Below are 19,671 nucleotides of genomic sequence, written 5' to 3' on the forward strand. Positions count from 1 at the left end.
AACTTCCCCAGCTTGGTATGCACCGACAAAAGAAACACCACTGAGCCCTGATGAAATTTAAGATATCTGGGCACAAACATAATATTGTTTTCATTTATTAATTTTTGTGTGGCCTTTTTTTTTTTAAAGATTTTATTTATTTATTTAACAGAGAGAGACAGCCAGCAAGAGAGATAACACAAGCAGGGGGAGTGGGAGAGGAAGAAGCAGGCTCCCAGCAGAGCATGGAGCCTGATGTGGGGCTCGATCCCAGGACCCCGGGATCACGCCCTGAGCTGAAGGCAGGCACTTAACGACTGAGTCACCCAGGAGCCCCTTTTGTGTTGCTTTTTATGCAGTAGTGAATGATATGACAAAGATTAAAATTCACAAATATTGGAGACATTATAATATTGCCTGTTTAAAATTTGTCTGAAATAATAATTGACTTCAACACAAATTCTATCTGTAAAATACTCAAATTGTAATTAGACAGTTCTAGATTACTTCTAACAGTTTTTTTTCTTTGTATTTACCACATTATACTAAGTGTGCTTATCTATTTATTTAAAAAATATAAGTCACAGAAGACACAGACATTCACAGCCACGTTTGTGACCCTGCTGAGGTCTAGACAAATTGAAGAATATAAAATAAAAATGGGAGAAATAATGATATATTGCTGACCATAAAGCCCCTGGATATGTGGAAACAGAGCTTTGTTACCACTAATAGCCTGGGGGAAATCAAATTGAAATCCCATAATAAATCTCTGCAAAGTATGTTTTCATTGCTAACCCTACAACCCAGTAACTCCCAACATTCTGACTGTGATAGATCACTCCTATGATTGCCAGCTTTGAATCCTAACCTTTAGGGGATATCGAATTACTATTCAGTGATGTCTTGAAAAGATCCTTTCTCTCTCAATACAGTTATCCTGACACTATTTTTAAATTATTTTTTGAATGAATTAAATGAGATTTATATGAGGGACAATGTGGGGCAGTGAAATAAGCAATTTTGATGTCAAGCCTAAATTTTTAAATCCCTGATTTTCAGGGCACCTGGGTGGCTCAGTCAGTTGAGTGTCTCCTTTGGCTCAGGTCATGATCCCAAGGTCCTGGGGTAGAGCCCTGAGTCAGGCTGCCTGCTCAGCAGGGGACTCTGCTTCTCCCTCTCCCTCTGCCTCTGTTCCTGCTCTTGCTCCTCTCAAATAAATAAAATCTTTAAAAACAAAAAACACCTGACTTTCAAGGTATGTTACTTTAATACTATTATTATAGTTGGATCCAGGACAGAGTTTGAGTTAATCATTTTTCTTCATGGTGAAATATTATCAGTCTATGCAAAATCCCATTTTATTACCCTTACTGATACATTTCATTTTCTTTCCTCCCCATTCTACACTCTCACCCCACCACACTGCCTATAGGAAATAGTTCTAGGCTGCTGGATATGGACTTTTCAGTTTGCATGTAGCTTTTAAAAACATGCATTTTTGAAAATATACTTATTGTTAATTTAAAAAATTTATACAGATTTACACAGTTGGTACTCACCTACAGGTTTTATTTTGTTTCTAAATGTTTCCACTAACCACTGTTTTCAGGTTCTGTATGCCCTAGTTTATTGTTTTTAACTCTTTCCCGTGATGTATACATCTACCTCATATTTATCTGTTCAAAATCTAGGTTGTCTCCATTAATCTGATACAATATGATACAGTTATTGATATAATGAACATCTTCACGTATGTTGCATGGTCCTTAATGAGAATTCCCATATGAGGATTTCTCTGAAATACAAACTCAGGAGTTATTATTGGATCACCTGATATATGCATATTCAGTTTGATGAAATATTGTCAGACTGGCCTCAAGAATGGATTTTTAAACTAACTTTCCCACTATTGTAATTGAGGAACCCTATTTCTCACATTTCCACCAATATTTGCCATTACAGTACTGAAAGATAAAATAAAATCCAAAAGCTGCATTTTTACTTCTACTCTCTAAACTATACCCCTAGAAGGCAAATACTATGAGTAATCATTACCACAGGAAATAATTTTAAAATATTTTAGACATATTTCTAACCTCCCAACCTGAAAGAATACATCATTAGGTTACCCAAGTCCGCACATTAAGATTAATCACTTATTTTGTATTTGTTAGGGGTCTTTCATTTGCAAGTATAAGAATATAGGACTCACACTGGCTTTAAAAATATGCAAAAATTATTCCAGAGTTAGGATGAGGTACAAAAAGTTTGATCTGTTGATTTATTCCTACTTGTCAAAGACCTATTTTGTTTGTGTCTTATTTGTCTATCTTTTTTTCTTTTTTTAAAGAATTTTATAAGTTTAATGTGAAATTTTAAAAAATACGAATAGAAAGAAGTCCATGTTCTTTAATGTTGTACAAAAAAGTATGAGTAGAACCAAAAGTAAATTAAACATTATCACATTTGTTTACACCCACTATCTAGTTCTTCATACTAACTTTATTATTCAAATAACAGAAGACAGTAGGTAGCAATTTAGGGATTGAGAAAGAGATTAAAAAAAAAAAAAACCCAAAAACCCCTTTCCTGCTGTGTTTATTTTACACTGCATAGCTGTGCTTACAGAGATGATTTCTTTTACTTCTCCACTGTGCAACAACTCAGTGGTACCTAAAATTGAACCTGCTCAGGAGCTGAGGGGGACTGGAAATGGATGGGCCCATATCCTGGTGCATTGTCATGCGATTTTAACAATGGTACAGCTACCAGCTTGTAATTTTTAGGGCTGCAAACAAGGCTTTCTCAAGTTGAACCAAAAACAACTTCTTAATGTTCCGTGGGTTTTGTAATATGTGCAGGAATATATGGATAATGGGGAGATTCAAATTTTAATCTCCACAAGTTACCAAAGCAGTTATCAATGATCCAGTCTTGCAGGGCTCTTAATGACTTCAATTAAGCGCTTTAGTCCTTCAACTTCATCTCCTCCTGGCTTAAGTTCACCACCAGGTATTTTGAAGAAAGGTGTTCCTAGCTATACCAGTAACACATGCAGTAGCCAGTGCTCATATATAATCAGAACCCCTTCTGCAGCCCTTCTCATTCCAATTTTATCAAATTCCTCCCTCCTGCACTGAAATCTGGCTGCAACAGAGCTGTCCTCATAGAAAGACTCATTGTACCTAAAGTATAATTGGTAAAAGCGTACATGTTGATGGTTTGCTCCAGGGTGAGGGGCTGGGTCTTCTGGATGTGCTTGCTGCCAAACTGGTTGACCCCCTGGGGCCAGCTGGTTTGTGAATGATTGGATGGTGCCATGGACATTTTGGGTCTGCTGGAGAGCTCTAGTAGTGGTGAGAGGAAATGGGGCAGGCAGGGAGACTATCCCTGTGCCAGCAATGGTTATTTGCATCCCCCTCAGCATATGCCACCTGGCATTAGCATGAGAGCGCAAGGGGAGACTTATTTGTCTATCTTAATGGAGTTCAATTTTTCTTGTTACTGATTTTTCTCAAACTCATAAAATGGCTTCCAGAAATTTTCAGGATCTACAGGCTTCCAGCTTTACATCACACAAAAAGAGAAAGTATCTCCCAGAAACATTTGAAGAGTGGGAAATTATGTTTCAGTATGCCAAAATACATTTCATATATTTCATTCCTTTGCTTGAATTAAGCTTCTTATATCAATCACCCTAAACTAAGCCAACTAGGGACTAATCCTGAAGTTGGTAATGATGTCTACTTTTCTAAAGTATATGAGCTGTGTAAGAGGGGTAAATACAGAATTGACAATCAGGGTAAAACAACAGAAAAGAAGGGTAAATGGATGTGGAGAAAGAGAAAACATGTTCATAAACTAGAAAAAACTGTGTATCCCAACACAAAACAATTTAATCCCTTATAAGTATTATAATTTTCATAAAATGTAGACTAATCTTTAAAAAAATTTAGTTTTGCTAGTATTTTCACTACAATTATTATTTATTAAAAATAAAATGTATTCTTTACCAAGTTAAATTCATAGAGGTTATTGTTTTGCCCCTTAATCATCTTATTCCCATTATCTATGCTTGTGTAAACATACGTTTCATAATATCAACAGATTTGTGAGAACAATTTATTAAAACAGTTTCATAATTTCACAAAATAAACATTTATCATTCTGTAATATTCTTTTGTTTTCATGAAATTATATTTTGTGAACCTTTCCCCATGTCAATGCATAGAGATTTAAGTCATTAATTTTAAAAGATGTGTAATTGTATTTTTGCCTCAAGGGCTGAAATTATACATTTTAGCAGGAGCGTGTGCTAAAAGAAAGTAAATATTTTTTGAAAAGTTGGCAGTAGGAGAGGGGGCAAAGAAGAATGATCACCCTTTATAGCTTCCAAGAAATTAGTAAATCCCCAAATCCCAAGAAGTGTCTATCAATTATCTCAATTGCAGATTATTAACAAAAGCTCACATGGAACTTGCTTCATGCTTCACATCTATTCGGCTGTTAATTTCTTCCGGCAGAGAATAATGATTTCCCTTTCTCTTTTTTCTTTAAATATTACACAAGTGCTTTTCATTGTGGAATCTAAATGAGAACCCTGTTCATAAGGCTGTATGGGAAATACAATCCATTCCTGGAGATATAATTAAAAGTTGACAAGGTTGGAGATAAAGATGAGCATCACTATAGAGTAAACAGTACAATATGATCCATGTAATAGTAGCATAATTTATCTACCCATTCCTGTACTGATGGACATTCAGATTACTGGTTTTTTATTTTTTTTTAAGTTAACAGTGTACTTAAAATAAGCATTAATTTACATACCATTAATTTAATTGGGTCAAATGATCTTACTTTTCTGCTCCAATATGTATTTCACACAACACAGAGATTTAAAATAGGGATGTTATTAAGTAAACCTTACTGTAGAGTATAATTAGTTACTAATTTTTGAATCACCTTCTGTGGACTGAAATAAATTAGCACATATTAAAACTGTGCACTAGACTGCCATATTTATTTGACATGAAGTTGTATTTTTTCCAAAGGAAACACTTTAAAATTTTAATAATATGTATAGAAATATTAAAAAGAGTACATATTCTTTTATTATATGATATTGGAGTAATTTAATATCCTGTTATAATTGATTCTGGCTTATCACTTTTGTAGACTTCATTTTTTGCAACAACTCAGGAGTCTGTCTATTCTTTTGATCACTGTAAATTGTCACGTTTCTTGTTATCCCCAGATCTACCTTTAGGAAACTATCTTCTCTGCGTACTCCCTTCAAATTTCCTACTTTAAATTTTCCAGAAAGCCATACAAAAATTTTTATATTATATAAAGTATATGGCATTCTGATTGCAAACAAGCACTATAATCCCAAAATATAGAGACACCTCTTTTCCCCTGGGGTTCAGAGGACTGCTCACCCTAGGGAGCATGCAGGTTGCTATTATTTACATAGAGGGGATTAGCAGTAATATAATGCTGGCTTAGTAAATAAAAACAAAACACATAATCTTTTTAAATAAATAAACTACTGAAAAGTAGTTCTTTTGTTCTAAACTACTGAAAAGTTTCACAAATCAAGTGAAAACCTGGAAAGTTGTTTTGTTTTGTTTGCCATTCTGTTCTTATTTTTAGATATGAGTGTTTTGACATAGCTCTCAGGCTTTAAAATGATATCATCTAGCAAAAGAAGTGAAAGTACATCCCCAGGGGTATTTGCTTTTATTAAGTAAAATAGTGTATGAGTTCATTCTCTTATTTGCAAACAACAATGACAACTTTGGTAACAGGATAAAATAGTTTTGAAAATTATACAAATTCTTCAATGTACACATTTTTTTTACTGCAATCTTTCTTTCTTTCTTTCTTTCTTTCTTTTTCTTTCTTTTTTTAATATTTTTTATTATATTATGTTAGTCACCATACAGTACATCCCTAGTTTTTGAGGTAAAGTTCCATGATTTGTTACTTGCGTATAACACCCAGTGCACCATGCATGCAATGCGTGCCCTCCTTAATACCCATCACCAGCCTGTCCCATTCCCCCATCCCCCTCCCCTCTGAAGCCCTCAGTTTGTTTCCCAGAGTCCATAGTCTCTCATGGTTCATTCCCCCTTCTGTTTACCCCCTCTTTCTTCTTCCCTTTCTTCTCCTACCAATCTTCCTACTTCTTATGTTCCATAAATGAGTGAAACCATATTATAATTGTCTTTCTCTGCTTGACTTATTTCACTTAGCATAATGTCCTCCAGTCCTGTCCATGTTGCAGCAAATGTTGAGAAATCGTTCTTTTTGATGGCTGAGTAATATTCCATTGTATATATGGACCACATCTTCTTAATCCAGTCATCTGTTGAAGGGCGTCTCGGCTCCTTCCACAATTTAGCTATTGTGGACAATGCTGCTATGAACATTGGGGTACATATGGCCCTTCTCTTCACAGCGTCTGTATCTTTGGGGTAAATACCCAGTAGTGCAATTGCTGGATCATAGGGTAGCTCAATTTTTAACTTTTTAAGGGACCTCCACACTGTTTTCCAGAGTGACAGACACATGAAAAAATGTTCAAAATCATTAGCCATCAGGGAAATTCAAATCAAAACCACATTGAGATATCACCTTATGCCAGTTAATGGCAAAAATTGACAAGGCAGGAAACAACAAATGTCGGAGAGGATGTGGAGAAAGGGGATCCCTCCTACATTGTTGGTGGGAATGCAAGTTGGTACAGCCACAATGTACACATTTTATATTCGTAGTTTACTCAAATCACCAGAGGGTAATATTCTAGGAGTATTGTTTTATTGAAAGAGTGTGGCATATAGACTCAGGAGGCCTGGCTTTGCATTCTCTTTCTCCCATTCACAAGTTATGATTTTATCATTAGACTTGTATAATCTTTATTTTGTCTTGTCACTTTTGAAATGTGAATAATAATACCTATGCAAAGTGTTGTGAAAATAAAATGAGATATTATTGGTGAAAAAATGAGTATGGACTAAATTGGACTAAGTCATTTATCATGCTCTAAACTTGTTTCATAAAATCCATACTACATTCATTGATAATATTCTAAATTCAAACAACTTTTAGAACAAGATGCTACAAGTGATGGTTGATACTTAAATAGATTAAAAGATAACCTAGAGTAACATCATGGAAAATGGCAGAGCGGGAATTTCCTAGTGTTATTTTTTTCCACTGTAACAACCATTAAGCCAGAAAAAAAAGTGTGAGAATCAACTGTATTGGGAATCTAGAACTAATCACATACTTACAACAACCAAGGAAAGGCCCAGTGAAGGGAGAGGCTGCTGAACTTTGGTAAGAGAGCAGTGGGTATGTTTTTAACCCTTGTTTCTAACCCTTGCTGTGTCTGTGGGGATGAGAGCCTGAATTTCTGGAGCATCAGGCTGGTGTTAGGCAGGACAGTAAGCGCTTTGTCCTCCAATAATTTGGATTTGTGTGTTTTGATGGGTCTGGTGGTTCCTGAATGACTAACACAGATGTTTGCCTTTGATTCATTTCCCAAGGGATGGCTTCCCCAACAGCATCTATTGGTAGTACTCTTTCTGTTTTTTGATCTAGAAATTTAAGGAAATAGCATCAGGTCACGAGCTGATCACAGAGGTAACAGAAAACAAACAGTGACCACACAAAAAAAGGAACACAAAGTTTGCCAGTATAGTATGGAAAAATAATTAAAAATCAATGAATAGAGTACTCAAAAAGGAAAAGAAAAGTAATCCCAGAGGTGGGAAATCTGATTTTCAGTGTTACAATATAATACTCAAAGAAAATATACCTTTTTTCTTTCCTTTCTCTATATATTTTTAGTTGTTTACCTAACTAATCAATGCTTACCTTGGGAATTACAGTTATCTTAGATGCATAACAACCTAGTTTATATAACTCCAGCTAGTTCAGTACTATACAAATACTCTCATAGCTTGTAGAAAAAAACTCCTTATTCAGATTAACTAGGAAAAAAAATTAAAAAATCAAATTACTAAAATCAGAAATGAGAGGAACATTTTACTGACTTTACAAGCATAAAAAAGGTTGTAGGAAAATACTATGAGCAACTGCATGCCAACAAATTGGAGAAGCTATATTAAATGGTTCAATTCTGATAAACACACAAACTCTAAAACTGTCTCAAGAAGAAAAAGAAAGTCTGAATAGATCTCTAACAAGTAAGCAAATTGAATCAGTAATTAAAAATTCAAAGAAATACTTCCCAACCAAGAAAAGCATAGAGCAGCTGGTGAATTATTCACTGATAGATTTATACGAATTCTTCAGACACTCTTCTAAAAAGAAGACAGAGCAATAGTTCCTAACTTATTCTATGATGTTAGCATTACCCTGAAAGCAAAACTAGGCAAAGATACTACAAGAAAAGAAAACTGTGCCAATATCCCTTATCAATGATAGTGATACAGAAATCCTCAACAAAATACTAGTAATGTGAATTCAGCAGCATATAAAATGGACTATAAAGATGACCCAAGTGGGCTTTACACAAGGAATGCAAGGATGGTCCATCATACAAAAATCAGTCTATGTGTTACACCACATTAATGTTATACAGGAAAAAAAGCCTGCATGATAATCTTAAATGATGCATAAAAATATCATTTGTCACATCTACTATGATAAAAACACTCAAAATACTATAATTAGAAGAAATCTTTTTCTATATGGTAAAGGTCCACAACTAACATCATACTTAATGATGAATGACTGAATGCTTTTCCTTTGAAATAAGGAATAAGACTAAGATATCTGCTTTCACCACTTCTCTCTGACATAGTTATCTGATGTTCTTGCCAGAGCAATTAGGCAAGAAACATAAATAAAAAGCATCCAAATTGGAAGGAGGTAAAATTGTTTCTGTTCATAGATGACATGATCTTATATGTAGAAAACTCAATAAAGAATCCACAAAATACTGTTACATCTAATTTTAAAATTTAGGAAATTTGATAAATGAAAAATCTATTTGCAAAAATTATCTGTATTTCTATATACTAGCAACAATCTGAAAAGGAAATTAAAACAATTTCATTTTCAATAATATCAAAAAGAATAAAATACTTAGGAATAAATGTAACCAGTGTGCTATAAGACTTGTACATTGGAAACTATAAAACATTGCTGAAAGAAATAAATGAAGACTTAAATGGAAAAACATCTCATTCGTATATACAGGACTTAATATTGTTAAGAGGACATTTCTATGAAAATACAGAATCAATGCATTCCCTCTCAAAATGTCAGTGGTGTTTTGGGTAAAAATGGAAAAACCCATATAAATTTAATATGAAATTTTAAGAGACCTTAAGTAGTCAAAACAATCTTGATAAAGAATAACAAAGCTCAGCTCATACTTCACAATTTCAAACTTACAAAGCTGTGGTAATCAAAATAATGTGGTACTGACAAAAAAAAGTATACATATACACCATTGGAGGAGAAATGATACCCCAGAAATGAGCCCTTATGTATAAGGTCAAGTGACATTAGGCAAGGATGCCACAGTTTTTCAGAGGGGAGAGTATCACTTTCTTCAACAACTGGTGCTGGAAAAACTGAATATGTACATGCAAATAATGAAGATAAACCCTCATCTTTAACTATATGTAAAAATAAACCAAAATGGATCAAAAGGCCTAAATGTAAAGCTAAAAGTATAAACTTCTAGAAGAAAACATAGGGGTAGATCTTCATTACTTTGGACTTGGCAATGACTCTTTAAGTAATGGACCTACAAGCACAGGCCAAAGGCACTATCAACAGAGCAAGAAGACAACCCACAGAAGAAGAAAAAATATTTGCATATGACATTTATGAGATAAGGGTCTAATATCCAGAATATGTAAAGAACTCATGCAAGTCAACAACAATAACAAAACAACACTATTATAAAATGGGCAAAGAACCAGACATTATTCAAAGAAGGTGCGAAAATGACCAATAACCATGGAAGAAGATGCTTAGCATCATCAGTCATGAAGGAAATGTAAATCAAAACTGCAATGAGATTCCACTTCATACCTACTAGGATGGATATCACACACACACAAAATTAATATAATAAATGTCAGTGAAGATGTGGAGAAATTGGGACTTTTGTATATCCCTGGTAGGAAAGTGAAATGGTGCAGCTATGGAAAACAGTTTGAGAGCTCCTCAAAAGCATTAAACATCGAATTACCGTATGACCCAATAATTTGTCATACACATCTCTTAGGTATATATCCAAAAGAATGAATATAGGGACTCAAACTGATACTTGTAAGCAAACAATCATTGTAGCATAATTTACAATAGTCAAAAGGTGGAAACAACCCAAGTGTCTATCAACTGATGAAAAGATAAACAAAATGTGATACATGCTACAACATGGATGAATCTTGAAAATATTATGCTAAACGCAATAAGCCAGGCATAAAAGAACAGATATTGTGTAATTCCACAAATGGGTAAATTCAAAGAGACAGACAGTAGATTAGGGGTTACCAAGGGTGGGGTGGAGGGAAGGGGGAGTTATTGCTGAATGTGTACGGATTTTCTTTTGGGGTGATAACAAAGTTTTGGAAGTAGATAGTGGTGATGGCTGTGCAACATTGTAAATGTAATTAATGCCACTATATTTTACACACAAAAAATAGTTAAAATGTCAGATTTAAATGTTATATATATTTACCACTATATATAAAAATATATAATCAGAGTTACTCTAGGTTTTAATATGTTAGTTTTCTCAAGTTATTTAAAAATGGAAATGATAGGGGTTTTTTTTCCCTTTGCATTCCAGTAGTTTCAAAACCATTATTACACTTGATAAGCAGTTCGTAAAACTACTTTATAAGAGTACTATTGTTTTTTCATTATCTTCATTCCTAAGATCTCAGTTCAGTTTTAATGCACCAGTGTGTTGCTGAATGTGAAGGCTGTTTTAGAAATACTTTTTAACACATAACTTTAATGCCCTTGAAATAGGAAATGTGTTGGCTTGAGTTCTGTAATAACAAGGTAACTTTTCAATTTCAAGAGCCATAGTATCTCAAGGGTCATTTTTTTCCATTTGGTTTCCTACCTTCATATTGTTAATTTGAACAGGGAATTTCCATTGATTTCAAAAGGGCCATGTACAAAGATAGACTGTACAAGGATCCAGAGCCCATATGCAAGCAGAATCAAGTTTTGAGATGATCTAGATTCTGCTTTTGTAGACTCAATCAGAATATGGTTACATTAATACGTAAAATAAAGTTTATTTTCCCATATGCAAACTTTGCAAAGTAATCAAAGTTTTAAAAAAATGATTTTCTTAAGAGAAAGTCAGGTTAAGCTTGACTTATTAGGCTATTCTGCTGTCTTCATATAAGTTTCTGGATTAAAATTAAGATCAGTACATATCTTTAATTTTTACATCATGCCTTTATTTCATTCACTAACCTACTTAATGCAGTAATGGAAATGCAAAAGTCAATTATATGGATATACATGGTATGGAACTTACATTGAACTACTATAAATACAATCTATTATTGTATAATTTTACATTATTTGTATTTACCTTAAGTTTTAAAACTAGTTATTATGAATTCCACTGCCTGTTGATTCTCAACAATCTTGTGGATTGTTACTTTAGTGAATAAAAGTTGAGTAAATAAATTGAGTTTACCAAAGCTTGTATGATTCAAGATTTTGTCATCTGCAAATATAGTTTTACTTCTTCTCTTCTAATCCTGCTGCATTTTATTTTATTTTCCCTCACTACATAGGCTAGATTCTTCTATTACAGTATTATAGTAGAGGTGATGAGAGGGGACAACCTTGCTTTGTTTCTGAACATAGAAGGAAAGCATTCAGTCTTTCGTTAAGGATGATGTTAATTGTAGGTTTTTTCATAGATGTCCTTTATCAAGATGAAGAAGTATCTTTCTATTTCTAGTTTTCTTTTCTTTTTTCTTAAGATTTTATTTATTTATTTTAGAGAGAGCAGAGTGAGAGAGAGCACAAGTGGAAGGGGCAGAGGGAGAAGGAGAAGCAGAGTCTCCACTGAGCAGGGAGCCTGAAATGGGGCTTGATCCCAGGACTCCGGGATCATGACCTAAGCCAAAGGCAGATGCTTAGCTGACTGAGCAACCCAGGTGCCCCCTATTTCTAGTTTTCTAAAAGTCCTTATCAGGAATGTATATTAGACTTTATAAATGCTTTTTCTGTGTCTGTTGAGATGAGCATATTGTTTTTGTTTTGTTTTGGTTTATTTTTTGTCAATATGATGAATTACAATGTAAATAGTAATTATATAATAAATACTTTATATGTATATATGTATAAAATATATGTATTTCTTCTTTATGTAAGAAGTGTAGATTTAAGTCTTACTTTTATATGCAATATGATGATCTCTTTCAATTTGAGTGTTTTTACCTCTAAATTTAATATGATTATCAATATAAGGTTTAGGTTTGAATGTATTATGTTGTTAGTTGTTATCTCATATGTTCTTTCTTCCCCATTTTCTTTTTTCTGTCTTCTTTTGGAGTGGGTATTAATGTGGTTCCATTTTATATCATCTGTTGGATCTTAAACAGAAAAATATCTTGTGGTATTTAAAAGATCACTCTGGCTATGGGGAGAGGATCAGTTATGGACAGCAGGAGTGGAAAAAGGAAATCAGTTAAGTCTCATTCTGAGATGTTTTGGCTGGGGTGAAGTGGTTTGTTTGTTTACTTGCTTTTTTTTAAATAGTGAAAATAGGGACTCTGTTTAGGTCATATGCTATCTGAAGTGATGATGAGGTAGCCAAATCAAATAAGTAATTCTCTATACAAATCTGATGGTAGAACTTAATGAAAAAGTCACTATTAGAGATGTAAAATTGATGTCAACAACATACAGATAGCAATGAATTCATTTTAAATCCATGGAACTGATTATATAATCTGGGGACACAGTAAAGAGAAAAGATAAAGTCTCTGACCTTCTGGGCAACTATAAAATTTGTATCTGAACAGATAAGGAAATTAAAGAGGAGGAACCAATGTGTAGAAGAAAAAACAGGTGAATATGGTGTCATCGATGACAAGGAAAAACAGCATCTTTTTTTTAAAAAGAGGAAGTGTTCAATTGTGAAAAATTTTGCCTGGAGGTTATAAAATGAAGACAGAGAAATAGCTGTGGATAACATACATGAGACCATTAGTGACCTGATAAGATTACTATCAGTAGAGTCATTTGGACAAAATCAGTTTTGAGTAGGATGAGGAAATTGGGAGTTAAAGAAGTGAATTTAGTGATTATAGATAATGTGTAAATCTAACAAGAGTTTTCCTGTGAAGTTAAAGGGAAATAGAGTTGTATAGAGGGTAAGGTGTGGTGAATGTAAGTTTTAGCCCTGCTTTGTTCAGTTTTCTTTGTTTGTAATGGGTGAACACAAAAGCATGGTTATATTCAAGAAAGAGGAATATATTAATAATTATAAGGAGAAGTGACTATTACAGCAGCAACTACCTGAGAGGTACAAATAGATGAGATTGAGGGTACAGGTGGAAGAGCTAGCCTTTGTTGGGAGAGGAGCTACCTTGACTGCTGTAACTGGAGGAAATGCAAAACTGGATTCAGGTTAGATAAGCACATAGATGTATTGGTAGGGAAAGAAAGGAGTTCGTGATTGATTGCTTTGATATTCATGAGGAGGTTTGGGACAATGTTTTTAGCTCTTGCAGATGAGGAGTCACAGTGAGTACAGTTGAAGTTTGAGGTGTGAGGAGAAGGTATGAAGCAGTTGCTTTGGAAACGAAGAGAAAGAACATGCTAACAACGTGTGGGAGAGTTTTCGGGTACTGTTGAGGGCCTATATGAATTGAAAGACAAAGCGTGGCTATTTGATTTTTCTCAGACAATATTCAACATTTAACCTGGTACAGGCACCGTATAGTTCACAATTCAATTAGAAACAGGCTTAGAATTTTGCTACTTTATATGCAGAGAAGGATAAAAAAGGACAAGGCTTTAAAGGAGTTTGTGATGGGTTAATTATACTAATGGTAGACTCAGTATATTCAAGGTCCCAAAGAAGCACATAGTCATTACTCCAAGGGACAGATGTCCTTCTCTTTGCATTGTTTGATGATGGATATACGTATATCCATCATATATATATATATATATATATATATATATAGTTTTGAGAGAACTTTTACCTTGATGGCTGAGATTGATAATCAGGTCTAGTGGAAAATACACTATACTGGTAGTCATAGCATTAATAGAAGCAAATACAATAAAAATAATAGCTAATATTAATTTAATACTTCCATGTATGATGTATTACACTAAGCCCTTTACCCACTAAATTTCTAAGCTTGTTTATCATTTTCACAAAATCTCATGATGTATTATTGTTACTCTTGTTTTTTGTTTTTGTTGCTGTTTTGGTTTTCTTCCTTTTTTTAATAGAAAAACTAAGACTGAAAGAGATTAAATGACTTGCTGAGGGTCAAAAAGTGTAAAATATGGAGTTCAAATTAGAAAAGACTTTCAGTCGGGGTCCCAGGAATACTTTGCTATTCTGTTGCCAGAGAGCTAGGTTTACAACTATAGCTCTGTGATTGCCCGGTTTTGTGACTCTGAGAAAGACATTACTTTGTTTCCATTTCTTCATTTGTGTTGTAGTAAATGCGATAATATCACTTTGTCTCTAGTTTGATCTTTAATTTTCTAGAAAGTTGTCCTAAAGAGTTTGCAACTAGGGGCATTAAAAAAAATCCACCTAACTACTTAGAAATATACAGGTGACACTTTAATGTTTTGTGATTATTTTTTAAATCACTATTAAATTTCATATTTCACTTCAGTTATTGATAGTACAAACCTGGCATCTGTGAAAGTCAGGATTCTTTATTATCATAAACATATTTTCCCCCATTTCAATAGGATACTATGCTTAGTGTTCTCACACAAGAATAATTTGTATAATCAATACAAATAATGAAGAGCTATTTGAGTTACAGTGACTAAGTTTACACTCAGAATAGTGATTTCAACATGATTCTAAATAATACACAATTCATGTAGTATTAAATCAGCATAATGTTTATTTAATATGGGTTGGTTGGTTCCCAAAGTCTTTGAATTACGTATACAATGTGTTATGCAATTTGTACCATGACACACCAAAGCATTAGATTTTGGGTCAGAAATTAATTAGAAATGCTGAACAATTGTAGAAGCAAGGCAGGCGGTAATTTGTTCTAGAGAAAGCATCATATATAAAACCAATCACATGCATATCCCAGTCTTCTTATACAACTCTAGTCCTGATTATATTAAATAGTATTATATAAATCAATATACCAATATTTTTATATTAGCATTATATATACGTTTTCCCCCTTCTGCTTTGATCGTTACTAAACATGCCAGGAACTCAGTGCAGCTCCCATTGCCTTTTAACTCTCCAGAGTTATAATAGAAAGTACATAAACTTAAGTTATTGTATTTATTCACACTTTGATTCCCCCGAAATTGCCATAATATTATGTGTGAAGGAGTAAATGTCTTTCCTCTCAGTTGCATGAGGTTCGTGATTTGGGGTTATAACTTACTATGTTGGCATATCTGCTAGCTTTTAAAACAGAGTCATGAAGACCAGAGTCTCTACAAATTATGCATTGCTAATGTCCTTCAAACAGTGGTGTACCTGGAAGGGTAAATTCTGTTTACCTTGCTTGAAAGTTTGCAATAAATGTTATTAATAGAATGTCAGGGCTACATGTTCAGGTAAAATACTTATGTCAAGTGAAATGTATGTGAGTGCAACAGAGCCTAGGTGTGATTGAGATTCTCCATTTCCTACTTATGTCTCTGAATTATGGTTTTTGCTTGCAAATCATAGCTAGCTAGGTAGGTCGATAGATACTAAGTACACTTTAGACAGTTTTGGAAAGGTATGATTATTCTGTCTGAATTGATTTCAGTAAATCATAAAACATTAAACTTAATATTAAACTTTTTTATTTTCTCAGAGGGTAAAAGTGAAGCATTTAATTTGTACGCACATTGGCGTTAAACTGTGCCTGAGATGACCTAATATGCAGAATTTGAATCCAAAAATATAAATTATGAATGAATAGCTTTATTGCTAGATAATATATATAGTATTATATAAATATATGTATATATATGCATATGTATGTATAACACACTTGGGTGTGATGTATCAAGTTTGTGAGTTTTCATGATACATAGACTATAAAGTTTGCCGGATAATGTGAGTCTCATTTAATCAGGTATACTAGGAAATAAATTTTTTAAGTGACTTCTTATTTTTAGATTGTTCTGGTTTAGAGAAAATTGTCCAAAATGATTTGTGAATATAGTTAAAGACAAATTCTACATATTTTATAGAGGCTTAAATTCTACAATGTTAATTCATGTCAAATAGCAAGCAAGCATGTGAAAATTCTACCTGGAAACAAAAGATCAGATGATAATATGGTCTGTGGGTAAATGATGTTATGACTGAGCTCACTTAAAAGCTAAGTAAAATGAGTGTTTGTAACTTGGACATATCACATATTGGTGGTGATTTCGCTAGTATAAATAGCATAACACTGGGAATTTTGAATAACCACGAACTTAAAGAGAACTTGAGAAATTGTTCTGTTCCAACTTCCTTCAGGAAATTATTTATCGTTGAAGAATCTTATTTACTTTCACCTTTTCATTTAGGATTGTCCCCAAGGTCTCTTAGCATTTATTACAGAATGTAAAAATCCATATTACCCATGCAACTATATTTCTTACATTTTTAATCTTTTTTTAAACATACCAAATTTTGGAAGAATCTCACTGGAAATATAATAATGTGTTTCACTAACAAATATGAAAAAAAATGAAAGTTATTTCTAACACTAAATACCTAAGTGAGAAAAAGTATTTATTTAGATACCAAGTAACTTTTGAGGTAAATTCTCAGGATATTCCACCAATGCCATCTTATAAACCTTTGAATTTTTATTCCATATTTTTTCAAATGTGAAAGATAAAATAATATAAAAGCAGCATAAATGTGATCAAGTTAATAAAGATGGTGATTAAAAAATAGATGCTTTAATTTCTAGGTGACTATATGTTTAGCAAATATGGATAAATTAATGCATATTTCAAAAATTGCCGATCTCTGATATTCAGTGGAATGAATCTAGTGAATCAAAAATATTTATGGAAACTTTAAGTTTAGGAAAGTACCAGATCTCTTACCACAACCTAGGAAATATTGACCAGATATACTACAATCTGAGTAAATTCAAGTGAGTATGCTATTCTCAAGGCACAGATATCAGTCTCTTAAACTTGAAGTTGGGGAGAAATGCTGCCATGTGATCTAAGCTCAAGGAATGTTGCTGAGATCTATTCAGACATTGTAGCTGAAGAAGGTGGCTGCAGAAGTAATCAGCAGCAGGAAGAGTGGGAGCAGAGGAAAAAGAGCGTAACCACAAAGCGTGTTCTTTTGATTTATTCTTAACTTCAGTATGGCATGAAATTTTAATAAACCTATTTGATAGCTGCATCTATTCCTCCATTACTCAAAGTCTGTCTCCATTTTAACAGGACAGTTTTCCAACATGGTGCATTTCAGGTTCAAGAACCGCAAAACATTTTAGAAAGGACTCTAGAAGGGTGAATCTTCTAGATAATTGTTTTCCTGATTCCTCCTCCTTTTATAGTTCTTTTTACACCTCCTGCACACAATTGGATATAAACATCATTGTCTAGCTCTACAAATAAGTGCAAATTAAGTACATACAAGGCAACCAACCACAGAGTGTAGTTAGATCATGAGACTATCTCCACACTATTTTTGGGAAGATGACAGCCCTAGAAAAAATTTCCCCTTAGGGGAAAAAAAAATACCAGAAAAGTGTTTTTGGATATTTATTTAAAAAATTTATAGTGAAAAAACAAGTTAAATAATGCAGCATAGAAGAACCAGAGAAAGAAAATATTATAGAATGCCTGCTATTAGGGGGGGAAAATGGAGTTAGAAAAACTTGGGACTGTTTTAAAAAAAAAAGAAAGAAAGAAAGAAAGAAAGATCAAAATTAAGTGAACTAATAGAATTAAAATTAACATAGAACAATAAAATTAAAGACAAAATAGATTTGCTAGCTGAGTCAATGATAATAAAGCTTAAGGCATCAAATTGGGATAAGGAAAAGATTCTAAAAGATTCCAGAGAGAAGGAAAAAAAAAAAAAACTTCTTACAAAGAAATTAGAAACAGAATGTTATATCAGAATTCTAATAGCAGTGTTGTCTACTGATTGACAAAGGGCAATTCTAATTATGAGGGCGATTATTGGATATTCTTTCTCATCACATTTCAAATTCTGTAATATGGCAGATCTTTGGCAGCGATCTTAATTTTTATGATCACCTTTATTTGTGAATAAACCATGTTATTTTTAGGTTCTTAGAAGTCCAATATAGTCTAACATAAAAATTTCAGTCTCTCATTCAGTTTAAAGTGTTCCCCACTTTCTCAAATATCTGTCTAACCTGCATTCTCCTCACCAGCTAACCTGATCTAGGCTCTGAAATTTGCAGGAAGAAACATTGACACAGGTAGTTTCTATCCTCTTTTTCATTCCACTTCCTCCCTTCCTCAGTAGATACTATTTCAGTTTTCCTGCAAGATCAGTTTCAGAGGGTACAGGAGGAGAGTAGAAAAGGGCAAAATTTTATGTAGCTGGTGCTGTTGTAATTGTGCATCCAGGCTTAGGGTTAGGGTTTCCAACTAATATCTTAAATTTTCTCCATGCTTCTCTTGAGCATCATAAACAGCCTTTCTCTTGGGAAAGCATACCAGCCCTTCTGATTCCCATTGGCAAGCGATCTCTTCTAGAGGGTTTTTCAAAATATCTCGTGTATGACACCCTTCTATGGTGCTCATTTTGCCATTGGGAAAAATTTTGCATCTTTGCAAAACCAAAAACTGAAAATACAGTATGTGTCCATCTCTGCCCTCCTCACTTTTATTCTGACAGGACAGATAGACCTACCTGCCACCTGTTGTTCACCTTTTCTCTCAATATCAAGCACCAAAATCTGTGTTGTCTGTTACACAAGCCATAGAATTGAGGCACATTCATCTCACCTGATAGTTCTCCTAAAGCCTCACTTAGATGAAGATAGCCATTGGGTGTAGCATGAAGTCAGGAAGTCTTCAGAGCACTGTCTTCAAAGAAATTCACATTCACTGGTCATTTCTATCTAATTTTGCAGACTCTTATATTTAAGGTGAAATTGAGTAATGGGCTGTAAGGACTGCCAAACCTGTTTCGAGCCTCCATTTTGCATCTCTAGCGAAGATGGTATATTACTGTTCTTTAGGACTTTTCAGTTTTGGACATCAGTTGACACATCTGAGTAGGAAAAAATCAGATTTTAGAATTGTATCAATAATTGAGTGTTGGTTAATTTAGAAATGGACACTTCGTCAATCAAACTAGAATTCATAGCAACTGTGATATACTTACTGCAATACGTCTGCTAAGCAGAGACTCTGCATGTGGCTCTGAAGGTTTGGCCCTGCACAACTGCAGGCAGTATTATTCATGTAGATTACAATCTGATAGGGTATGTC

At 33.7% G+C, this 19,671-nt stretch overlaps 1 pseudogene; it reads right to left on the reverse strand.

Annotated features, from left to right (window-relative positions):
- Positions 1-2,645: 2,645 nt before the first annotated feature.
- LOC113252652 (cleavage and polyadenylation specificity factor subunit 5-like) lies at positions 2,646-3,309 on the reverse strand (annotated as a pseudogene).
- Between the last annotated feature and the right edge of the window lie 16,362 nt (positions 3,310-19,671).

Source organism: Ursus arctos, unplaced genomic scaffold, assembly GCF_023065955.2.
Source record: "Ursus arctos isolate Adak ecotype North America unplaced genomic scaffold, UrsArc2.0 scaffold_6, whole genome shotgun sequence".
NCBI lineage: Eukaryota > Metazoa > Chordata > Mammalia > Carnivora > Ursidae > Ursus > Ursus arctos.